The sequence below is a fragment of the Dermacentor andersoni genome, chromosome 2 (genome assembly GCF_023375885.2).
Source record: "Dermacentor andersoni chromosome 2, qqDerAnde1_hic_scaffold, whole genome shotgun sequence".
NCBI lineage: Eukaryota > Metazoa > Arthropoda > Arachnida > Ixodida > Ixodidae > Dermacentor > Dermacentor andersoni.
This window is the reverse complement of record NC_092815.1, coordinates 24459451-24486200: the sequence shown is the minus strand read 5'-3', so window position 1 is coordinate 24486200 and position 26750 is coordinate 24459451. Positions and strand designations below refer to the sequence as shown.

The 26750-nt window shown below is 43.9% G+C and overlaps 1 long non-coding RNA gene across 2 annotated transcripts in view; it reads right to left on the bottom strand.

Annotated features, from left to right (window-relative positions):
* LOC129387774 (uncharacterized) overlaps nt 1–26750 on the bottom strand; it is a 45957-nt gene that overhangs the window by 17915 nt on the left and 1292 nt on the right. The window contains exons 1-2 of one of the 2 annotated variants that reach the window (XR_008614958.2): nt 12660–13045; nt 12341–12429 (exon numbers count right to left, since the gene is read on the bottom strand). This is a non-coding gene — a long non-coding RNA (uncharacterized lncRNA). Of the gene's footprint in view, nt 1–12340; nt 12430–12659; nt 13046–26750 lie in introns of those variants that run through there. The other variant, XR_008614959.2, reaches the window with a different exon arrangement.

The window sequence follows — 26750 nt, the reverse complement described above, 5'->3', positions numbered from 1 at the left end:
TCCTGTGACACGATCCTGTCTTATGACTTCAACTTGCGCCAGGACTGACACACGGATAATATTTACATTGCCACTTACCACTAACCGCTACTATCACAATTTACTTCAGTGGCTGAAAGTGGCTGATTCAACATGCGTCCTTTCTTTAACGTTTTTAGAATTGCCTTTGAGTTACATTTTGGGAGGTTGCCGCAAGCAAAACACCAGACTTGAAGGAAGCGACAACACGATCTTCCTTCAAGTCTCGTGTTTTGCTTGCGGCAACTTCCCAAAATCATGACTCACCAATTGCCCTACACCCGCACTCTGTTATCCTTGAGTTCGGCCCACATAATTCATCAGGCGGATACCTACAAACTATGCGAGGTATGCGAATAATTCTATTGCATTAATATTGAAGCGAAAAGGTAAGGCAGCGTGAGAAACAGAAAGAGTGGAGGTTTCACATCTTCTGTTGATTACTTGATGACGTACACCCGTGGGGCAAAAGTATGCGTATCACGGAAGCGCGTGCCAAACTGCATCGACGCGCCATCTTCCGATTCGGTGCCGGCTGTCGAGAGTGGCGCTCGGCGCCGGTGTGTATGCCCATTCCGTCAAATGTGACGGCCTGTCATGCTGCTTTCCTTGAAAACTTACGTTGCTTGTCCACAAAACACTCAACGGACGGAAGCATATTTTGCCACTCCTTCTGATCCGTCATGTCTGCGCCGCTGTGAATTGAATTTCTTCTGTTAACGCGCGGCCTACCGACTTCTCTCGAGTCTTTTGATGGCACGGAAAAAATGCTTTCTCCTTACTGCGTCGTGGTGCTATCGGAAGCGTTTCCAATATTCTCTAGCGACGTGCTGCAGCTGCTTTCACAGATTAAAGTGTCTGTATACGCTGTTGCAATCGCTTTGCGCGACAAAGGACAGCGACGGGGAAACCATGCTAGAATAAACGGCAGCAACTATTGGAAGCGCTTCCTATAACATAAGCCTGCAGCGCAGCAGTAAGAAACGAGGTATCCTGTGCGAGTCACAAACAGGTGCCATAGGCAGTGGGCTGCGCAGTAACCAAACAAATGCGATGCACGATGTATACGGGCGAGGCAGCGCTATCGCAGTCCCTCGGGGAAACAGCGCCACAGATGTGCCGGAACTGAGGAAGTGGCATAGGTGGCTGCCCGTTGACCATTTGGTCGACGAGCAGCGTAGCTCGTTGCGAAAGGCAACATGAAATGCCAGAAGATATGATTGGGCGCGCATCCACACCACCACCCGAGTGCTAGTCTCCACAGCAGGCACTGCTCCAGAAGATGGAGGTTCGATGCAGCTTCACACCCGCGCCCGTACGTAGTCCGTGTACTTTTACTCACGGCTGTACAACCCACTGCAATTCTTCACTCGCTATGACGTTATACTTCTGATCACGGGGTTATGTGTTCTCAACCACGGTGGCTGGAACTGCAGGAACTCTCATCTGCTGTGCTTTGAGTGCACGTTAAAGAATACGAAGTGCTAAAGATTGATCCGAATCTCGCTACTATAGCGCATCTCATGGCGAGTGTATCGGCCGGGGACGTTAAGCATCACAACTTTGCATAAAGTATGAATTCATTCTGACTGTTCCAATTAGGCAAATCCCTATTCTTTCTTCCCCCTTTTTTTGATTCAAATGCACAGTAGAGAACACGTTAATAAATAAGTGTATCGCAGGGGACGGGCAAATATCCTGCTTAGGCAATATAAATACAAGCTGTATTCACGTCGTGCTGTGCTGACTTGAAAATACTATACCACAGTATAAACATAATGTGTTTAATTTCAAATGCAACTACCGGCAATCATTCAAAATGTTTTTTTACGCCCTCGAAATGTCGAACAGGGTTAAACTGCTTCTCTCTGTTGTTCACTTACCACTGGACGGATTAGGGAAGCTGTACCAATTACTGCAGGATCATGCTAGCGACTAATGAAGGCGGAGCTTAGAACATTTCATATGTTTGACCGACCCCGTCATGGACTGCCATTCTTTATCTCTGGATGTGCGGCTGCCCTGTTCTTTTTGTCCTTCCCTTCGCTGTTATATCTTCTCTATTCAAACTTCATTTTACGACAGTACTTCGGTACGGCGCCTTATCTAGTCTGATTCGCGTCTTACTTAAGCATACGTTATTTCTAAGAAATTCATGGTGCAAACTAGAGGAAGACAAAGAACACAATTACAGGACGAGCGCCCATCCTGTCATTGTGCTCTTTGTGTTCGTCTAGTTTGCGCCATGACCTTCATAGAACTATGACCCACCAACTAGCTCAAACCAAGATTCTGTACGTTATTTCTTTTCCCCAACATCATCCATATTGCCGGTGTTTAACTAATGAGGACGATGTAAATTTTGCCTAATTGCCATGCGTAGGTGAAGCGTTTGAACACAGCCTGTCCGCAAGTACACTTTAACGCCGTAAGCCCCCCCCCTCCGCACCCCTCCCCCAAGTTCTAGAAGTCCCTTAGTCTTTTATCCCGTCCTTAGTTAAAGCCATCGTGCTGTTCCGACAAACAGCAACAAAAAATGAAAATTCAAAGACACAAGCTACGTAATACGCTTGGCACTATTCAGTGACTGCAAGCAGGAAGTGCTGCTTAAGTTTTTCTTTGACATATTTGTTCTGTTCCTATCTACGAATTTCTATCATTCTCCCACTTTCTTTCTTTTCTTTGTTATAGCCCGATGCAGTGTATCCTAATTTGAAATCTATCTTTCGTAATAAAAAAAACGTAGTTTTAGAAATAGCGGTGGTGGTTCATAATTGCAGCCTGTCACGGCGTGAACAAATGCAAGATCGCGCCTACATTCGTTAAAGCGTATCTTGTAGATTTTAAAATTAAAGCTAACATATCTCAACCCCAATGCTTCGTAAAGGAAGAAATGGGCCTGCTATTCACTTCATAGTTGTTTCCTTTTAAGAAAACACCTTATTTACTGGGTGCTAACTTGCTCGGTGCTAACCGAAGTTCGGTGCTAACGCGAACTCTCTCGAGTGAAGCTAGCTTAGCAGGACTCTTTGAGAAACGATCAGGCATTGTTTGGGATATCATTGGCCTTAGCGAGATTAGAACTCGTAATGCTTATACGGTGCTGATTAATGGCCACGTCCTCTTCTATCTCCCAGATAAGAAGCAATACGGGGTAGGAATCCTAATCCATAAGGATTTAGCGCGCCACATTGACGAATTCTACAGCATTAATGAGAGGGTAGCAGTAGCCGTAATAAAACTTAATAAGAGGTATAGAATAAAGGTAATACAAACATGCACTCTAACCTCGAGTCACCATGATCTTGAAGTAGACCAGTTTTATGAAAATGTTGAATTAGCAATGAGAAATGTGCAAACTCAGTTACTGTAATAATGGGCGACTTCAATGCAAAAGTGGGGGAAAAGCAGGCTGGTGAACAAGCAATTGGCAACTACCACGTCGATTCCAGGAACGCTAGAAGAGATATGCTGGTATAATTGGCAAATAAGGAACACCTTCTTCAGGAAGCATAGCAAGAGAAAGCGAACCTGGAAAAGCCCTGATGGTGAAACAAGACATGAAATAGACCATACTTTCTGCCAATCCCAGCATGGTGCATGATGTAGAAGTGTTAGGTAGGGTAAAGTACAGTGATCATAGGTTAGTGAGGTCTAGGATATACCTCAATTCTAAGAGAGAAAGAGTAAAATTGGTCAGGAAGGAACAGGTCAACCTAGACGCAGTAAGGGTAAAATAAGGCCAATTCAGGCTGGTACTTGCAAACAAATATGGAGCCTTAGAACTGAGAGATGAATATGACATAGAGGTAATGAATGAAACCGTTACTAAGCCTTCTTCAGAAGCAGCAGCTGAAGTGGAAGGCAAGGCACCAAGCAACCAGTAGGTAAGCTCTCCCAAGTAACAAAGGACCTAATAAAGAAACCACAAAGAATGAAAGTGTTCAGCTCAAGATATCACATAGAATTCGCGAAACTGTCAAACCTAATCAACAAGGAGAAAATAAGGGATATTCGAAATTATAACGGGAGAAAGACTGATGAAGCAGTAAAAAATGGACATAGCGTGAAAACAGTGAGAAGGAAGCTAGGCATCGGACAAACCAACATGTATGCACTGAAATATACATACAAGGTATATCATCAGCAATCTTGAAAATATAGTAAAAGCAGCAGAAGAATTCTACATTGATCTGTACAGTACCCAAAGAAGAAACGATACATCCATTCAAAGTAGTAATGAACAGGCTAGAGAGGGTCCTTCTATAACTAGCGATAAAGTTAGAAGGGCCTTGCAAGACATGAAACGGGCAAAGGCGGCAGGAGAAGATGGACTACCAGTCGATTCAATCAAAGATGGGGGAGACATATAACTTGAAAAACTGGCGCGCTTTATACGAACTGCCTATCGACTTCGAGGGTATCAGAGAACTGGATGAATGCCAACATTATACTAATCCACAAAATGGGAGACGTTAAAATTGAACAATTATAGGCCCATTAGCCCACTTCCAATATTACTTCAAGTATTCACCAAGATAACCTACAATGAAATAAAGGCAACACTGGACTTCAGTCAACCAAGGGAACAAGCTGGCTTCAGGAAGGAACACTCTACAATGGATCACATCCAACTTCATCAATCAGGAAATCGAGAAATCCGCAGAATACAGTCAGCCCCTCTACATGGCTTTCATACATTACGAAAAGACATTTGATTCAGTCGGGATACCAGCAGTCATAGAGGCATTACGTAAGCAAGGAGTACAGGACACTTACGTAAATATCTTGGAAAGTATGTACAGAGATTCGACGGCTACGTTAATTTTGCACAAGAAAAGTAAGAACATATCCATAGAGAAAGGGATCAGACAATGAGATACAATCTATCCAATGCTATTCACAGCATGCTTGGAAGAAGTATTCAAGCTATTAAACTGGGAAGGCTTAGGAGTAAGGATCAACGGCGAACATCTCAGCAATCTTAGATTTGCAGATGACACTGTCCTGTTCAGCAACACTGGGGCCAGTTTCAACAAGTGATTGAGGACCTTAGCAGAGTGAGTGCAAGAGTGGGGTTGAATATTAGTATGGAAAAGACAAATATAATGATCAACGGGGTCAATTACTCACAGGGGATACTGATCATGAGAAGGAAATTTACAGAATAAAAATGGGTTGGAGCACATACGGCAGACATACGGGAGCTCCTGACTGGAAGCTTAGCATTATCATGGGAAAAAAAGGTGTACAAGCAGTGCACTTTACCAATGCTAACAAATGGAGCAGAAACTTTGGAGACTGTCAAAGCAGCTCGAGAAGTTAAGGACTGCGCACAGAGCGATGGAACGAAGAATGTTGGGCGTAACATTAAGAGACAGAAAGATAGTGGTGTGGATCGGAGAGCAAACAGGCATAGCCGATATTCTAATGGACATTAGCAGAAAGAAATGGAGCTGGGCAGGTCACGTAATGATAACCGGTGAACCATTAGGGCTACGAATGGGTGCTAACAGAAGGGAATCGCAGTCTAGGAGGGCTGAAAACTAGGTGGCGTGATGAAATAAAGGAAATTGGCAAGCGCTAGCTGGAATCGGTTGGCGCAGGACGGAGGTAATTGGAGATCGCAGGGAGATGCCTTCGTCCTACAGTAGACATGAAATAGGCTGATGATGATGATCGTGATCAACATGTCTTCTAGTGTAGCATGCACAGCCCGAGAAGAAATATGCAGTGCCTTCACTTATAAGAGGCACACTTATTTCCAAACTTCAAGAAATTATGCAATGTCCTTCATTGTTGATTTACCACATTTTCATGAAAATTTGTTCGGTCCCAGCAACAGCAGACCAGACATTACTCATCGTCGCTCTCGGAGGTCTCCTTATCACTATGAATGGCCCAGAGCATTAGTATTATCCATAATTAGGTTAGTTGGTATCTGATCATTTTGAAAAGAAGGAGTATAGCGCACGAAAACACGACACAAAAGAATGGGAGGACGACATAAACGACATGTTTCTGTCGTTTACCCTCTTCTGTGTGTTGGGTTTCTGTGCGCTGCTTCGGGACAAACCAAATATAAGGCGAACCAGGTTACATGAAGTGAACCCTTCGCTGCAGCTCCAACTCCACCCGGGCTTCATCGATGTAAGACATCGCTTCTGTAGCGGCTGGGGTTGGGAATGGGCTTCGCGAAGGCTTACACTACATTGACTGGAATGATCGACAGTGCTGTGTGCGACGTCTTCGACAACGAAGAGAACATAAAGCGTTTAGTGTGCCACTGTCATCGATTTCAGTCGGAAAGGCAAAGATTCTCTGTCGCATTGCGACGACTGGGCGACCGGCCGTTGTCCATGCAGGCGCTGCTCGAAGACCGTCCGCATCGCTCGTCGGCCCACAAGGCCGTGAAAGCGCTTTTGCGTTACTTGAAGGCGAGTGATCTGTGTGAACGCGTTTCACTTAGTGTTGATCACCGCGCTTTTGCTTCCTCTCTCTCTCTCTCTCTCTCTCTCTCTCTCTCTCTCTCTCTCTCTCTCTCTCTCTCTCTCTCTCTCTCTCTCTCTCCTTTTTCTATTCTCACTTTCCCTTTCCCTAGCTTAGGGTAGCCAATCAGACGCAGTTCTAATTAACATCCCTGCTTTCTCCTTTTCTACTTTCCCCCTTCGTGCACTGCCCCCTCCTTTGCAAGGCGGCCAGAGCAACGCATTTTTGGTACCACATTTGACATTTGAGACATCCAATTTCCTAAACACCTTGCAGACGATGGCAAGCCTGACTGTTGACCTTGAGGGCCACTATCGGAGACCAGCGCTGCTATTGCTATGACGTAGAATGTGACATCACGTGACTCGCGGTCGCACCTTTGCAGCAGCCAACGATGCTCGCTGGCTGGCTGATTGAAGCCTTCAGTGTAGGCTAGTAGATAACGTGTTTCATTCCCAAGGTAGCAATTGAGTTGTCCGCTCTGACATAGTTTACTGCTTGGTGCTGCAGTGCCAGACATAATCGACCGAGCACCGGGTGAGTTTTCACGTGAGCCCGAAAACGATGCTACTCTAAATGGTTGGCTGATAAAGTTGCTGAAAACGAAATAATATGGTGAGCGTATGAGCCTGGCAAACGATGCACACAGGGCGTCTAACATGCTGCCGCCTTGACGTGGCATCAGTCAAGATATCCTGTGCAGAGATGCATTCTATGTACATGAGTGCACACGGCGGAAATGCGTATTGAGGAGACAAAAATATGTACAAATATTGTTCCACGTATTATAATAAACCGGTGATAAATTGTCGTCACGCGATAATTCTGACGAGACTGGCAAGACGCACTACCCGCGAAGAATGTTGTCAACAATACTCTTACTGGGGAAGAAGTGCGCATGGCTACTTTCGCGAAAAATCATGCGAGCTGAATAACCAATATGAATGAATCAGGTTACTCGCTTACTAAAAACGTACGCTGCCCTGCGCACTAAACTAGGATGCAATCGCTAGTTTTCTTTTTTTTTTTCAGCCAAGACGCCACACATACAACGCTTAAAACTTGCAAACGCTTGGAATCAACCGTGGCTGTCCCGCTGGAAATGTCGAACATTTCGTAACCGATATCACGTGATGTCACTTTCTACGTCACGAAGAGATTCCAACAGATGTTGCCACGGTATGCCCTCGAGGCCAATATTGCCTAGAATATACTATAGCCTAACAAACTTACGGAGCGGGCACGAACGTAGCGCAGCTACCCATCATTGAAATTAAATTACCAGCGAACCTTTGACGACGTGACGCAACACTGCTGTGACGGCTGTGCGTAGAAGTAGCATTCACCAACTCCTACAGCTATCGTATTGGAATGGCGGCTTCACCAATGTGCGCTAAGTGCAAGTGTGAAGAGACCATCAGTCATCTTCTGTGCCACTGTTCTCGCTTCGATAATCAACGTGAGACTCTCCAGTGTGCCTTGAATAGATTGGATGACAGGCCATTTACGGAAGCGAAGATCTTGGGAGCCTGGCCTCACAGTTCCTTAGCCCAGAAAGCAGTTCGAGCGCTTTTTCACTACCTCAAGGCAACAGACTTGAGTGCCCGACTATAGACGTACTACACTTAAGTTTTCTTTCTCACTCTTTCACTCCCCATTCCCCTCCCCACGTGTAGGGTAGCAAACTGGACTCAGTCTGGTTTAACCTCCCTGCCTTTCCTTCTTCCCTTCTCTCTCTCTCTCTCTCTCTCTCTCTTGTACAGCTGCAGCGACGTGTGGATTGCATTGGAGTACAGAAATTTTATCGCTACTGATGATATATTCGGAATGTTGGAGTTTTCGTTTCGTACTCATATATAGTTTAGTAAACTCTTCTGCAAAAATGTGCGTGTTAGAATTAAGTAAATACGAAATACGACTTTCCTTTGTGCGGGAGTCTGTACAACCTCTCTTCTTGGACTTGTCAGTTTGTTTCCATTTTCTAGCATTTTTTTTTCGTTCATTTCATGTCATTTCAGTTATCTGTATATGAAATTTCAAGCTCTCACTGTAGTATGACAGACATCAACAGATTTTAATAGATTCTATTTTTCCTTTCCATGTCGCAACCTCGCGTGCTGAGCGCATGATCTCCAAGCATCTTAGCACGCACGAGCTCGTTGAAAGAACCTTGAATGGCGATGTTTTGTTTTAATTTGTTTGTAGCACTTATAATATATTGTTAATATTATACATCTTTCTAGTTGTCGGTAAACGCCTACGATTAGTATTTTCTACAATAATGTATCTGCTAAGTTTGCTCAGTAATTTAAGCTGATGACCCGCATAGGTTTTGTGCTGAAGCTTATGCGCACCACCTGACCTACTTGTACGTGAATTACAATAGATGTCCATTTTTGTCATGTGACGAGCTGTATCCGGCCTTTTTCCTTAGTTTCAGCATTTCCTTACGTACTCATGCCAGTAAAACATAGCCACCTGCGAAAACTTACAAGCCAGAAAAAGTACAATAAGATACACTAAAAAGCGCGGGAAGGTAGTTGGCATCGTGATAGAAATTTCTCAAAATTTTGCAATATTAAAACTGTCTATGGCAGCCCATTCTGTTTTCAATGCGGAACTCATGAATAGGAATTTTGTGCGAATATCCAAAGCGATGTTGTGTTGGAATTGGCTAAAGAACCGCAGATAAGTGCTTTGTATAAAGTTGTTCCCACATGGAATATACTGCTCATCCCCAAATCATGAAGTTTCCTCACGGGTAAACCGCTGTAAAAAGTTAAGTGAATATAAATTTAACGCTATTGCTATCAATGCCTCTTTCTTTCCAGAAGAATAATCATTGGACTTGGCTGTCTTCATACGAGGATGGCTAGCGTTGCTCGGTTATTATCGTAAGCAGCTGAGAGAGCAAGTGGCACTCGTAAACGAAGAGGCAGTACATAGGTATATGGGTGAGGATGCTGTGTATCCGTCGCTGCTTGGATGATCGATTGAAGGTCGGGTTGGCCGAAAGTGTACCGTTCGCTTGGAAGTCGCCAAAGCATGGCATATTCATGGTTTGCAAAAGGGGGCTGTGTCAACGTTAGACCTTGGAGCAACATGAAGTTAATTCAGTGCCTTTGTCTGATGGGAAGTTCTAGAATGCTAGAATGTTATCTCAGATGATAGATAACATGAAGAGTTTGGAACCTTTTCGTTGAGATCAAAATAAACGTGCTTGCGGTGAAGTGTCCTACATTTAAATAAATGATGTACACACATGCGCTCTGTCTATACACTCGCAAAAATTGAACATATTACATCTCAACAGAAAGTATCTCAAAGGCAACAATAACTAAATACAAACACAAGGCGATTTTATAGCGACTTTGGTATGCGATAATACTATATTGTAACATTGGTTCCTGCATGAAAACTCATATCGTACGCGGTACATGGGGCCTTCTTAATGGGTCATTTCACTCTTCATGTTCTCGTGTCTTCAAATAAACACGAAAATGAAGTGAGTACAATTCAGGCGAGGAACTAATCATGACTCATTCACGAAATTCTGCGTCTATAGCTCAACTTTTACAACCACGTTTTCGACAAACTTGTGGGATAAAAAAATGTATCCAGTAATGAACAGACAATGCTCCGCACGCGGCACATTCTGAACCTCACATCTAACGCAGAATGGAAGCGTGTGCGCCAAGCCGAAAGAGCTTCAAGTAAGGACGCCCGTTACTTAGACAGCGAAGGGCGCCAGGAAAAAAGAAATATCTTTCCGAGCTATCAGACGATCGACAAGCGCAACCTTGCGCCTATCTAAGGCCGCAGCTTCTGCAGTATGACAAATGACAGACAATGCCCGTATACTGCAGGCCGTCAAGTTTTTCCTGTAGAGCCAGCACTTCTGTATAAAGCATATGCTTGTGGGGAAGCCAAAAACATAACCATCAAGAAAAGTATTTTGTGCAAAGTGAGGATTTTTTGCTGTAATAAGAATATAATGAAATATGGTTTTCCGTCCCAGCACACGGGTTCCGAGGGGCGCCCTGTTGAAAGAGAGGGGAAGGGCAAGAGGAAAGGAGGCTCCGGATCAATTTCGGCCACGACCCTGGGTTCTTTAACGCTCCCCGAAATCTAAAAACCCCCGTTTTGTGCGTCTCATCTCTTACAATTGTTTTAATGCATTCCACCACCTTGGAAACGAAGCCGCTCCGGCAGGGAACCGAAGGCGCGATCATGCACACCTTCTCACTTTTTTTAACACTATGGCACAAGCATCGAGCACATGGCGCGTCAGCGATCTCGTAGCGGCGAATGGCACTCCTGAAGCGAACAGCACAGTAAATTGCAGGTGAAGTGGAAATTGTCTCGCGCTTTCGGGCGCATACTATCGCCTGATACTGCCACCACTATTTCCAACAAAGCCGACGCTCGCGGCGAGGTAGACAACAAAGGTAGACGCTCGCGCGATATTATTGATGCGAAAGCATAATATGGCTCATTGAGCGAGAAAGCCGGCGTCCGTAGAAGCGAATAGGCACCTAAATTCCCACTGGCTGCAGCGTCACGTCAAGAGCGCGCCTCGATAGAGGAGAGCGAGTGAAAGTGTCGCGTAAGGGGAGAGGGCATCGCCACGACGCCACGTCCCCAGCGCGCCTCGACGGAGAAGATACGATGCCGCGATGACGCGGGGAGAGACGGGTTGTCGGCGTTAAAGCAGTCGTGTGACGCACGCGTGCGGTTGCCGCCGTCTCGCTCTAGGAAGCCGGCACGTGATCCATATCTCTCTCTCACTCTCTCTGTCTCACTCTCTCTCACACACACACAGACACACGCACACACACACACACACGCACGCACACACACACACGCACGCACGCACACACACACGCACACGCACGCACGCACGCACGCACGCACGCACTGGGCTTAGCCACTGCGCACGCCTGCCGGCCTTGGTGCCCTCTACTGCTTCTTCAGCCTCTCGTCACGCAGGACGTCGGTGGCATGAAGCGTCCTTGATTTCTCAGCAATATAGTCCAAATTATTCCGGTCTACAGTCAACATGCTCACGTAGAAACCGTACAAAAAATAACTCGCACCAATTTAATCGCACAACTCGATAACATACACCGCAGCAAAACTTGAAAACATTTCTCACAGCGCAAAACTCGAAGGACCACTCAACGGCGTTCAATTAGACAGTAATGCTTTCGCATTCACAGCTCATAAGAAGTACTCAGGTGTCCTTAGATTTTAAGCAATATTGCAAGAGTGCTCTCGGCACCAAAACTATTCCGCCACGCGACACTTCCCATTAACTGATCCTGCTAGATGAATCCTTCCGCATCAACTGATGCGCAATCCTCTACGGCGATCAAACCATGAAGCATTCCATAATTCGAATGTTCCTTCTAGCCTTCATGTGTTCAGAAAAAGAATGGCAATTCTTTAGCGCTTTTTTTTTTCTTGCAGCATATCTTGTAGATCACAGCTTAAGCGATGAGACGCTGTAAACTGCGCAAACGTAACAAAAGTTGTTTTGTCAGCTTCGTTCCTACTAATCGCCGTCGTTTATCACGGAGTGTTGTGCATTAAGAATGTCAAACCGGCGACTTTCGACTTCTGCTTCGGTCCGGACTCCGTTCCGCTTCCTAATTTCCGATGTGTTTCTTCAATTTTACAGCCATTCCTAATATTATTCCTAACTCAAGATTTCTACGCGTTTTTTTTTTTTTTTTGCATTTTATCGTGAGAACCGAGACCATCTTGCTGCCTTCGAAATAAATGTTTTCCAACAAGAACAACACATCAAAAAAGCAAATAAAGCTAAACTCACCAGTGAAGCCAGGACGTTCAAAGCAAGGGCGTCCCAGGAAGGACGAAGCTCCACCCACTCACAGGGGCCAGGACCGCTGCCGGAGATTCCTTGGGACCAGGAAACATGAACGAAAAGAGCTCTTTGTTATGGAGATCTGCACCGTGGAACGCGACTCCGCATCGTCTTATTTGCTGCGACCGGTGCCTTTGCGTCGTGATAAATGGGCTCGGTTGCAGTACCCTTAAGCATGCTGCTACGTGATACGCTTTAACGAAAAGTCCGTGATGATGCTTATAAATAATGCTTGTGCCTGCGTAGTGCATCACGAAGAACTTACAGTTTCCTTCCGCATGACAAATTTCTTCCTCTTTCAATTTTCTTTCTTCATAAGTACCCTGCTTGCGTTGTAAGGAAGAAACTGCAGCCGAAAATGCGAAGAAATACAGGCTCAGACATGTCTTCTTCCTCCGAAAATGAACCTCATTCACTGCATTTAGAAGAACTTGCTTAGGTCGGCCTTCGCTGCTTAGCATCCCTGTTGCCTGGAATTGTAAAAGCAGATTGAAAAACTAACATAACAGTCGTGCAGCCTGGCGCATACTTATTGTAAAGATTCAGAGAAATGCACGCGAAACTATACGTTCGAAAAAGCTCGTTGCATCTGAGCAAAATTTCTTGGGCTCATATCACAATAAACGTCAATTGAAAGTTAGCGCTTCTGTTTGTCCTTCTTTTTTGTGAACTGCGCAAGGGACGAGACACCGAGGTAGAAGAAGACAACGAACGCAGATGCAACAGGTTTATTGTAATCACACGATGCTGCCTTTTCGAACTATGCGCATGCCCAAGCCAGACCATAACCACGTGACCATGAGACGCTCCCTCGCCAAGCCCCTATCTACACCAAAAACTCAAGCTCTTTCTTGAAAAGATACACTGACGGTTGGCTGACGCACCTATCTGGACCATGTCTTGCTATTAAGAAAGCTTCCAAGGTTTCACGTGCCATTTGGTCCTTTGCTCGCCCTAACACCTTCATTTTGTCAAAGATCAGCACACGCTTCTTCACCCATGACCTACAACGAACTGGCAGGTGCTTTCCGCTGCCATCTTTTAATGAGCTAGAGTGATCCATCAAAATTTTTTAATACATCTTCCGGTTTGCCCCACATAGAACGTTCCACAGCTCAGCGTAATCTCGTACACCACCTGTGTCCTACATGGTACATACATGCGTCTGTGTTTTATGCCACATCTATCCCTATTGGGTTTATCTGCGTTAGAAAGGGCCATAAACGCGACAGCTTGCAGGGCATTGAAAAAATCACATCAACACTGAATTGTCCAGCAACCCTCTTCATCCCATGCAAAGCCTTATGGACATATGGTATTACCTCAAACTTTCGCCTCTTCCTTCATTCACCTAAGTCAACCCCAGTGTCGGTGGTATGGTGGCATATGGCCTTCAACAGCGACTCAGCTACGGCCTAGAGCAGGGCTCGTGGAAAACTTGCATTACGGAGACGTTTCACCTGGGAGGGAAAACTAGCAGGAAAAACTTTCTTCTACCTCGGTGTCTCGTCCCTAGCGTACTTTAAGTTCACAAAAGAATGTCTTACCAACTAGCCTCCCAACACACTCTCCTCATGTTTGTCCTTCGTCATTCAGTTCTCTGCTCCACGTTGTGTACTTCTGTGACAAGAATCCACGAGGAACTTGATGTCGAGACCACATGGGCAGTACACGCTAATTGCAGTTTAAATCAAGGCTGCTGAGAGAAATTACGAAAACTCCCATGAACGGTACATATTGGCCTTCATATCTGCTCCTGCAGGCTTTGGCGGCATCCAGAAGTAACCAACCTCATGACATTATCGGGACAAGCGTGGCGATCGCTTGATGAGTAAAAAAATTTATCTACGATGCAGGGTGTCATACAACGCAGATCTATAGACCATTTCAACGGGCAGGAGGAACGTAGCCTCGAAACAGCGCACCGCGCCTCTCCTCGTCGCACTGGTACGCGAGGATCCCCGTTTCTCCCAGCTGCCGCTTGGAAACATGGAGGTGTCATTGCCAATTATTGAGACTCTAAAGGCCCGGCCACACGGAGCATGGGATACGCGTCTCACATGCGTCAGCGCACGAGTCTCTGAGTCCCTAGGCGTGTGAAGAAGGGAAGGGCGAGCGGCCACACGATACGCACACAAGTGAGCGCTCCAGTGTGGGTACCGCATTGCTGCTAGATCACCTTCCAGGTAAACGCTTGGGTTGGGGGAAAGTTTACGCCTAATTTACACAGCAGAGACAATCCCGATCTAGAAATCTTATCCCAATCAGGCTCGATTGCAATTGGAAGTGCCCCGCGTATGACACCCGTATAAAATTTTGATCACTTGCCTGTTTCGGCAGCGCTTGTCATCACATTTCTCGCCAGCTCGGCCCACAAGCACCTTGTCACGTGCTTGTACTTATGGCGCTTGTGCTTCGCCAGCCAAAGTGCAGGCCGAGCATTAACGCAGGTGGCCAGCGGTTCATCATTGACAGCATCCATCGTCTTTACGCGGCACAGAAACAGCGGCAACTCCCGGCGTGTCAGCACGCTTTCCAATCAACAACCACCTGTTTCCAAGCCCACGCCGCAAGGTTAGTTGCTGGCCACGTGGCGACGGCGCACAGGCCGTCCCTTCTCGTCGGGTACGCTCAAAATAACGCTCAAAATCAAGCACTGCCTGACGCGCGCGTGGCCTGCGCGGTTACCCTCTCTAGACGCGTAGGACATCAAACGCGCACGGCCTCGCAGATGCGTGACGCGTAGCCAGGTACGTACGATTAGTCGCGTCTGGCTGGCCCTTAAAAGGAAGCTTTAGCTCGCGTGCTCCTATCTAAATACATGTTCTTTCCTTTCCTCCTTCTTCCTTTTTCTCGTCAACCACTGCAACGAATTTGACGATCTTTGTTGCATTTAGAAAAACATAAAATCTAATCACTGTTGGTTCCGAATTTTTATTTAAGTCGTTCATTTTTTATTAAGAATTGCCAAAAGTCGCAGATTTTCAGAAAACGAAACTATAAAGGTTACGACTCTGCAACTCAGCAATGAAAAATGGAATCACAATTATGTTAATTGCATCTAATAGTACATCTAAACGGGACAAAATTGGTATGTTACACATGAATATGAAGAAATTTATTAATATGGAAATACAGACTTTGCAGAACCCTTTTACACAACGTAACGAATTCACGTAATATATATATTGACATACTGAATATGTCCGCTCTATATGATCTAATGGAAGCTGTTTAGAGAATCGCGATATCTGTTCTTGAGGGAGAGCTATGAATCTGTAAACTTCGTGCTTCAACTTCTTTTCCAATTTTCGAATTTGTTAGAACTCTCTCAATAATATTCAGGCCCTAAATCGAAAATCCGCTTCCAGCAGTCACTAGAATTTAGCTTTATCTCTCAAATGTGCGAATTTCATGGAAATCGGTCTAGGGGTTATCTCAAAAAAGCGTTTTTGCGTTTTACATGTACTTGAATAGGTCACGTCGGAGTTGGGCCCGAGCTAAATCTTCCTCCTAACATGTGTCTGTGATTGCTAACATGCCGGATGATTCAAGGTCAAGGGGCGACCACTGTGCTGCACTCAGCTGCCATAATAAATTTCGGAAGCGACTGGGAAGTGTATCTTCAGCCGCGGCGACTCCCTGGACTCCACCGTTGCGGTTGCAGAGAAGCGTCGGCTTTGTATTGCCAGCATAAAGAGAACGCACTCGACGCCATCGGCTTCGTCGCGTGTACGTTCAGAAGATTTTGTTCCCAGTGAGCGCACGCCGACAAAAACACCCATTATAAAATTGGGATATGAACTAAAGGTGCCTATTTGAGTCGGTGAATTAAGGTAAGTTCGGGTTTCACCTGCACATCAAGCAACGTAGTCTACTGTCTAGAATGTGCCGCTTGTAGCAAACAATACATAGGTGAGACTGGACAACAAATTCATACAAGATTCAACGGTCACCGCGCGGATACAAAACACAATTTACCTAAAGCAGTAGCCAGCCACTTTAATGAACATGGTCATATATTCGACAAAGCAAGGCTCTATATATTACAAATTTCCGTTCACTTCGCGAAAGGAAATACACGGAATCATATCTCACACACAAGTTTAATTGCCTACACCCGACGGGAATTAATTTGACACGTGGCAACCTAGAATCTTTAAAAGCGGTAACTTAAATTTGAAATTCTCACATCATCAATTAAGGCACAAAACACATTATGCTACCAGCTAACCTTAATTCTTAACCTCACCTATTCCTCAATTTCAACAATTTTTTGCGTGCCCACCAGTCAATTTAGTATACTCTTTCATGTTTTTACGTTTATATCAACTGTACGACCGCCTTTTCCCAAGTACACCTGCCCCCGTCCACTTCTGCCCACGTCACCCTCCTATTTGTTATTGCGGTTTCGGTTCTCCCCCCCTTTTTTTGTTCTGTCTGTTCTTTGTAATATATATATTTTTTGAACGCCCTCTTTAACACATCCCAAAGAGTCCCAGACGCGAGTATACCGTTTTCGGCGCCTCGGCCACACAGGGTATCGCCATTTCTGTATACCGCCGTAACGACACCTACGTGGAGCTACTGGGGCTAACGTCCCTTGAAAGACCATGCCGCTGCCTTCCAGTTACCCCATGCATTGTACGCCAGACTCCTTTCCGCCATCTTAACTCCTTCAAAATTGCTAGATTCGCTGCTGCTACGTAAAGTCACTCTTTCAACTGATGTCTTTTGGGGCCTTTTTGTTACTCGTGCACTGACTGCCGGATCGGCTCTACTCAAGCCACAAAAACACGCCGCCAACGACACCTCTGAATGCTCCCAAACCTGTCGCTTCCCCAACGCCCCCCCCCCCCCCCTTCTCTTCTTTTTATTTTCTTGTTCTTTCTTCTTTTTTTCTTTTCAGAGTCCCCTCCCCCTTTGTTCTCTCTCCTTTTCTTTCTTTTCTTTTCTCCCCGTCTTCCCACTCTCCCACTCTTGTCTCCTCGTATTGGGAACCACGCTCACAGACGTCAGGCGACAGCGATCATTCTCTTTGAAGTCTCTTCCTTTACAACCAGCCGCCACCGACAACAACCGCACGTGACGTCGTTGCATTAACGCTTTAAAACTAACATGCCGAGGATGACGAGGCCGCCTTCGACGAAGATAGGTCCCCCTATTGAAACGTTGGCCAGCCTTTCTGAGGCTCCTTATCCCTTTTTATAACCTTGATGCCACAGTGTGCTATTCCATCTGTCAGCCCCTTTCTTGATTTTGAAGCCTGCAAATAGTGTCCCTACACCGGCATTAGCACCATCAGCCTAGTCCCGTAGCTGTAACAGTAATCCACCAAAAAAAAGAGAGAAATGAGACCAATTTTTTGTGACACAGGGAGCATATAACCATGCAAATTTATAAAAAAAAAAGAGAGCAACCACGATCGGCACCCCTTTAACGATGCAACCTTCTGAAGGCATGAATGAATTTCTGTAGAACTAATTGAATACAAAAAAGCAAAAATTACAGCGCGACAAAGCTGATGGCAAAAGACACAAAGTACATGACAGGCGCTGTCCAGCGAACTGTGTGCTTTATCATCGACTTTCGTGCGCTATAGCTTTTTTTTTTTCTTTCGTTATGAATGAACCCGCCGAAAAAAACGTTTTGATAGATTACTCACGGGGTTGGCACCATGCTCCACTGCACTGAACGGCAAGAGAGTGGAGGTCAATAATATTAAACAGTTATCTTGATCAAAATTTATCGAACATTTAACAAAACTATATAAGCAGCAGCAGGACGCCAGAAAATGGTAAAGTTTTTGTTCCTCTCTGCTTAATCATCTTCCACTACTCGTACGTATACCTACGAGCCAGTTGCCTCTTCTTTACCAACCTTACTAAAAACAAATTAAATTATTAATTATTTTGTAAATAGATAAATCGTTCGTGAGAAGAATGGAAACAGGACAGAGAGAGACACAACGCTTAAGGATATGCTGAAGATGTTAGCCTGGCTGTTCGCCTGACGTGCTACTCCAGGTGCTGCGTGACGATTATGATATACAAAGTGATAAACACTTAACGGCACATGCAGTCACACATACATGTATACATTATAGATATATTTGCAAAGTTTCGTTAACGCTCATGGCCCGCAAGAACGTCAGCAGCGCTTTCGTGGCGCGTAACGTGCAGGTGGCACACGCATAAAATGCAGCACCTCCACAATGGGCAGACTATGTTGAATAGTACATTAGTGGATGGACAACTCCAGGGACAACAACAGAGGGTCAGAGGCCAAATTAATAACATCGTCAGCAAGTAATTACGGGCATTGTGAGCATTTTGGTGTTGCATCGCACAAAATTCTAATTGTACTTACGTTGCACTTTAGGTCTGTATTTTAAAAACGGCTATAGCTTTTCTGTCGTCTTATTTTTTTTTCTTTTGCATCGTTTAGACTTGCATACCTTATAAAAGCATTAAGTACACCACATCTGACGTGTTGCCACAGCAGCCCAGTTGGAAAGGTTTCAAAATCAGACTGAATCCACGACATTCTCGCATTCTTCCACCACTTCAATTTTTAGTAGTGTGCGCAACCACAAACAAACTTTCTGTCATACGTTCACGTTCTAGCTCAAAAGAACTTCTTTAGCGTTTCAAAAGGGAAGCAAATAATACGCAGTCACCTCAATGTTTTTTTTTTTTTATAGCCCGACGGCTTGGACAGTTCTGCGTAGGTTTTAGGCAGACATTCCAATGTACATGATTCCCGGGCTTTCTTGCAGTTTAAGTCGACTCCGCTCGGCTTGCATCTCTGTTTTATTCAGAGCGCTTCCTAAACGGTTTTATGCATTAGTGCTTTAGCGAACGTGCTTATACGCCTAATGTTCTCTGCTGTTTTCGGCCGAAAAAAGAAAATGCAGTTCGGAAGCCCAGGTAAAGCATTCCACGTATCTTCCGGTGAGCAAGACCGCGTTACGTTAAATTCTCTTTCCTTCACACAAGTTTTCTTTCCTTCATACGAGTTTTATTCTGCTTACGTTTCCGGGAACTTAAAGGCACTTTCGCGATCGATATGAATGACAAGTCACTCGAGATGAAAACCCTCTTTTTTGTTGATAAACATCTTTAGAGCATTGCGTGCATCTGCTTCCTTAACAATCTACGTTTCTTATTTTTTTCCTGTTTTAACAAATCATAGTTAGGATATAATGGCGCCTATAACTGGCGCCGCGTATTTCATCTCATGTTATAGTAATACACAAAAGGAATGAAGATAGTTTTTCAGACTTCGCTAGGAGAACTCACATCGCGTCGTTTGCGTTCCATTTTTCAAAAATCCCAATTATTATTTTGCGCCCTCTTCCACCTCGAGCCTTTCATCTCGACTTCCATTTTTTTAACATTCCCAAGAGGGAGGAGCAAGAAAAAGAAACACGTCAAAATTTTGCCATGCCATTATTTTTCTTTTCATTTTAATTTCTTTTCGCCGTCGTGCCCCTCCTTCCGCCCTCCCTCCGTTTTACTTCTCGCTACTATTCTAGTTATCGCACCACGACAACTTTCATACTTCGCACATGTACTAGTTGTCTCAGCGACATCCTGCAATAGATACGCGGTTAAAATAATATGATTCAAACAAAGTTCCTCGTCTAAAATATGGCCAGACAAAAAAAAAGAGAGAGGATCAATAAAACCCCCACGAGTAAACGATACTTTGTCCTTTCATTTTGAAGGCACTGTCACCTATACACTAGCCCTCTCCAACAACTTCCTGCTTATTCTCTTCAAACTAAAATTTTATTAGTTTCCCAAGCATTCTGACAGTGTCCCATGGCTTCGTCTGGAGAAATATCCTGTTTCGCATTTACTGCGCCCTTTTTTCAACGTTGTACTTTCTATACACGGTGGTGGGCAGCTCTTGCTAAAGCGCTCGCAGCCACACGGGTAGAAATAAACGCGGGTTTGTTATGAGAAAGATCTACAAAGCGTGTAATGCGGAATTTTTGGAGAACACCAACGGTTCCTCGGTTACACTGAGCTTGGGAGGGATGGTGGATCTTTCAACAGCATGGCGTTCGATGGTATGCACTGAGTCAGCAAAAACTGCATATTACTGTCCATGCGCTCGACCGTTTTGCTCGTCCTTCGTGCTTTGTTCAATTTGAGTGCTACACGAAGTCGGCGGAGCACCAACTAGCACAATGTTGCGGGTTACTGTTGATGTTATTATTATTATTATTATTATTATTATTATTATTATTATTATTATTATTATTATTATTATTATTATTGTTGTTGTTGTTTTGAACACATATACGCAGTTAACAAGAAAGCGAAAGCGAGGAGCAGGCTGGCAGCTGCCACCGGAAGTGGGCAGCTTGGCAACAGCTACGGAATGTCGCCTAAATGCTGTTTCTTGCTTATGCAGGTATGTTACCGCAAAAATGCTCATTGTTTAAAGTCCGAGGATCGTTTTTTGCTGTTGCTGTGCTGCCCACAGCCACTTTTTTTTTCATCTCTGTTATGTTGACGGCTCTCAACCGCCTTCTCTTGAGTGGTGATATCGAGCGTAACCCTGGACCCACTACGGGAACCCGGTCGACTAAACCTAATAAAAAAGCTCGCGCTTCTTTGGGCCATTCAAGCCGCTCTGCTAATTCGCCGAGGGCTTCTAATCTTACTGGAGAGCTGGTGGTTGAGGAAGCATTGTCGAACTCCGATAATCCTGTGCTTGTACAACTTTTGACTGAAATATTGACTAACAATAAGGACATGGCTCGCGACATTGCAGAGATAAAAAGTTCTGTTGGTATGCGCTTCGTGGCACTTGAATCGCGAATTTCTGCTTTTGAAAAGGCATTGAACACCCCTGCTTCACGGCCTGAAAATGGTCAGTTACATAATGAAATAGGTGCACTGAAGAGTACAGTCACTGAGTTGACTGGAAAGAATGAGGATCTAAAAATCGGTCTCGACGGAACAACATCATTTTGCATGGCTTAATAGAAACTGCTGATGAAAGTCACGGTTTCCTTCTTTCCAAAATATCTGAATTATTCCAACAGAGTCTTGGCATTCAATGTCCTCGAATCGAACGCCTCCATCGTTTTGGAAGAGCTCGTGAAAACCATCCACGCCCGGTAATTTTGAAAATGCTTGATTTTAATGACAAGCTTACTTTGCTGAAGAATGGTTTTAAGCTTACGGATTCCGGACTTAGGCTTTCTGATGACTTTTCTCCCAGAGTCCATGGTATTCGGAAGAAACTATGGGAGGCGTCCAGTCAGCATCGCAACAATGGGTCTTCTGTTAAGATTAGGTTTGACCATATTTTCATTGACAACATTCGGTATAACTGGGGCGATTCCACCAACTCTCTTGTAAAAATTTCTAATCGTCGCAACTTTTCTAAGACAGCAGGTCCCGCATCAGTCAGCAACAGGCTGACCTTCTTCTACAACCCAAAAAGATCTTACCATTATGAACATCAACACTAGAAGTATAGCTAATAAATTTCCCCTTTTTCTTGCCCTTGTTTTGTCCTATTCACCTGACATTATTGGTATCACCGAAACTTGGCTACATGCGGGTATTCATAACTTGAAGCACTCAACTTGCACATAACTTGCAGCACTCAAGCCGCGTCTGTGCGGCTTTTTTCCCTCATCCACCTCCATTTACCACTCCTCTGTACATGTGTGTGTGTAAATGGAAATCAATAAATCAAATCAAATCAAATCAAGTTTACACCACCAGGTTACGTCACCGTGCGAAATGATCGTCATAATCAGAGGTGGTGGGGTTGCACTGCTTTTTCGCTCGGATTTCAAATTCAAAGTCATCTTCTCTCCACTAGACATAGAATCAGTCTGCTGTAGGCTTTACTACGGTAAACAATTCTTAAACATGTGCATTTTCTATCATCCCCCTAATAGTTCGTGGGAAACTCTTGACAACCTGGACCAACTTTTGCTGCAAGAGAATTTAGCTTACTCAAATTTCGTCTTACTGGGTGATTTTAATGCTCCCGGAATCGACTGGACGTCTCTCTCATTTTTTGATCATGGTAATGCATTAAACAGGAAACTTGTTGAATTCTCGTTATCTCTTGGCTTAAAGCAGGTCGTTCACAGTCCCACCCGTGGTGACGCAGTACTGGATTCGATTTTTCTCAGCACTGATTTTGCCAAGACGGGTTACAAGTACGAAATAATTTATGGTATTTCGGATCACAACGCTGTTTTGCTATCTGTAAACCAGCCGATCCATAACCAAAGTATTACGCTGTCCACGTTTCGAGACTTTTCCAGAGCTGATGACGTCCGTATCATGGATGAACTATCCAATAATTTGGACGCATTTTTGCACTTGGACTATCTAGTGACGTTGATGCGCTCGTGGCGTGGTTTAAGAGCATCGTAAAATCATGTATATATCTATTCGTTCCTTTGAAAACTAAGAAAAAAAAACAATAACCTTCCCTGGATGAAAAAAAAATTAAATTATGGGGTTTTACGTGCCAAAACCACTTTCTGATTATGAGGCACGCCGTAGTGGAGGACTCCGGAAATTTCGGCCACGTGGGGTTCTTTAACGTGCACCTAAATCTAAGTACACGGGTGTTTTCGCATTTCGCCCCCATCGAAATGCGGCCGCCTGGCCGAGATTCGATCCCGCGACCTCGTGCTCAGCAGCCCAACACCATAGCCACTGAGCAACCACGGCGGGTTTCTCTGGATGAACCGAGAACTGCTGCACTTATCGCGACGTGCTGGAAGACTTCGCACTAAACACTCGAACAATCCTCAGGCATGCGTTTTGAACGCTAAGGTAAAAAGTGAACTCCAGAAAAAAAAAAAACCTCGGCCAAGAATTTCTTCTTTAATGTTCAGTTGCCGAAACTGTTCAAGTCTAACCCCCGTAAATTCTGGTCTTTCATATTTCCTGGCTCTTCTTCTTCCACATCTTTTAAAATCAACAACAGTGTTGCTAACGATCCATTAGAGATTTCAGAAGCGTTTAATACATATTTTCAGTCAGTATTCGCCTCGGATGATTCCAGTCGTTCAACATTTACAAATACCAATTTATATGCAATTCAAATCAAATCAAATCAAAAATTTTATTCATCTTCATTTGGTACATAGGTTTTCATTTCCTGTCCAACCTAAGCACAGCGTGCTTGTTGGTTGTTCAGGCAGCACAGTGAATCATCGAACGTGTACCACAAAACAATGAAGTAAGGTATACTAGTACATACTAACCATATTATATAAAATTATAGAGACATAATGACTACAACTCGAGCAAAATTAAAACTAAGTAAATAAATAAATAAAGGAGATCATAATAGCTTGACAATGAGCCATACCACAACTCACGGAATATCTAAGGATCAAATCCAGGAAAGCAACCTTCCACATGCAAGAGGCAATCAGTGATTTATTTGCAATGATGAGCACCATTTCCTTATTGATTTAGTCATTTTTTGTTTAGTTTGTAAATGTCCAAGCGCTTCTCCAAGTTCAATTAATATCTGTGGCACGTAATATCCCCTTACTTTTTTCCCGTAATGTGTAAAGCATCGTGGCTTAATGTATGTTTCTGTCTTTCTTAGGGCAACGTTTTTCTTGACAGGTACTTTGAAATCCTTTGCATAGTAATGACGTGTGAGCACAGTGTAATAAAATAGTTCACGCATTTCCAGTATGCCAAGCCTATTGTATTGTTCCTTCTTGTCAGCCTGTTGAAGCATAGTTCCGTAGGTTGCACTGTTTACTATTCTTTTAATTATGCGGTTTATGGCTCCCATTTTGTGATCAGAACAAGTTCCCTACAATGTAATACCGTAGGTTATAATAGATTCAGCCAGCGCCATGTATATGGTGCGCCTCAAGTGCATCGAAGTTTTACCTCTTAGGTTGTAAATCATCGCAGACACAGCTCTAAGCCTGTTACATATATACTGCACATGATCATTCCATGTTATATGCTCATCAAATATTATTCCGAGATACTTGACTGCATGTTCAAATGGTATTGCATTACATGTGCACGGAGTGCAATGAGAGTTATGTAAAAAGAGAGACTCCCTTAGGAGCATTCGTTTGTGTGGGTTTCTAAAACAGATAAGCTTTGTTTTTTGCCGATATAGATATATTGAATTTTGCGTCAGCCAGTCTATTACCCTGCACACATCCTGTTGAAACACTTTGCACCCAAGATCTAGATCAGTGAGTTCTAGTGCTAATGCTGTGTCATCTGCATATTGGAAGATTCTTGATCTTAAATTCAAAAAACCCAGTTCAGAGACGTAGATATTAAATAGTAATGGGGCCAGAGTACTTCCTTGCGGAACACCGAATTTTATTGATTTACATTCACTGTATTTGTTTTCAATTCTCACACACTGTGATCTGTCTGTGAAATATCCCTCAAGGAATTGATGAAATCGGCCCCTGAAACCTAGGTTGTCCAGCTTTTGCAACAATAAGGCGTAATCAACAGTATGAAATGCCTTTGATAGGTCTAAAAACAATGCTAGCATAAGGCGATTGTTTTCTATCGCAGTGTTAATGTAATCTGAGAATTCTTCTAAGAGCGTAGTTGTGTTCCGGTCCTTTGTGAACCCATATTGTGCCGGGTTGTTTACTGAATATTTATCGCAGAAAGACTGCATACCGGAAGCCACGTGCTTTTCCAAAATATGAGCCAGGGCAAGTATAATAGAAATTGGTCTATAGTTTGCGCAGTCACTTTTCTTTCCGCTTTTGTACACAGGTCTCACTATCGAAATTTTCAATTCTTTGGGCATCATTCCGGTTTCTAATATTCCGTTTAATATTTTGAGAATCACATCTTTTAGTTTGTTAAAGTTGTAGTACAGATCTCTTACGCGGATCTTATCAAAACCTGGTGGTTTGAACATCTTCATTTTACCTATTATATTCCATAGCTCAGTTTCTGTTATCTCAGGTAGGTACGCTGTCTGTGTGCATGAAAGTATAGGCTGATATTCGAGACGATTCGTACCATGAGCAATGCGCCGCTTATCTGTTGCGTGAATGAAAGTCTCGTTAAACAGTTCGCACAATGACTGTGTTTCTTCTTTTGGAAAGTTTTTGTCGATGACCTCCTCAATCGTTGCCTGTTTGACGCGGCCCATTAGACTGTTTGCCAATTTCCATGTTTTCCTTCCGTCATTGCTGTTTAGCGCAAACTGCTGGGATAGGTATCTTCTTTCTGCCTGGCGCGTTTTGGCTGTTACAAGACTTCGCAATATGCGAAATTCCTGCCTAAGTGCTACATTTTCAGGGTCCTTTCTACAGTTCTGCCAAGCTTTATCCTTTAAGTAACACAACTCCATGATATCCTGTGTTATCCAATTGTTGTCCGGTTTTCTTTGCTTTATTTTTATAGCTTTGGTGGACGTCTCTTATATGAGGTGGAACTTTTCGAGAAATATATTATATAGCCTCATGTGATCCAGAGGTAATATAGCATTCCAGTTCGTGTTCTGAATAGCTTTGTCTATACTCCTGTTGTCTAAAATGTTCCTGATTCTAGGTCTGATGTTCGCATTGTCTTCATGGTTACAAGTTTCTTTCATGGTTACAAGTGCCACGAAGTAGTGGTCTGCAAGTTTCAATTTAATGACTCCTGATGAAGAATGTTTGTTTGCTATGCGGACAATTATGTGGTCGATGCATGACGTAGTTACCTTGGAACCTAAACATTCCTCTCTTGTACAGTTATTAATAAGGTTAACTAAGCCAAATTCAGCCAGTAGGTCTAAGTAGTCTCTAACTACCCTCCTTGAGTTTAGCATTATATCTATATTTAGGTCTCCCGCTAAAATAAACTGCTTCTCATTCATATATTTTTTTAGGAGTGAGGTTAGTTCTTCGAGGAATAAAGGAATGTTCGTGCAAGGTGGTCTGTATATTGCACATACAATGTAAGTTGTGTCCATCTTGCTAAGAGAGACAATCACAATTTCTGCGTTTTCTATGGATACCTGAATTTCATATGACAACCAGGTATCGCTCACAAACACGACCACCCCTCCTCCTTTTCTGTTTTCTCGACACCAAGCGTACCGAGAGTACCCAGCAAGGCTGTAAAAGCTTAGTCGAGTTGCATCGAGATTAATCTCTGTCAAGACGATTACATCTGCTCTTGTCTGCCGAGTGTTTACATAAGCATATAGCTGCTCCCAGTTTTTCTTTATGCTTCGTATGTTTATATGTAATAAACTTAGCTCCTGCTTTAACTGTTCTTCCTTAATGAACTGATTTATATGAGAATTCCATTCAGAAAAAAAAAGTGAACTCTGCCATTAGTTTAGTTTTTCCAAATCG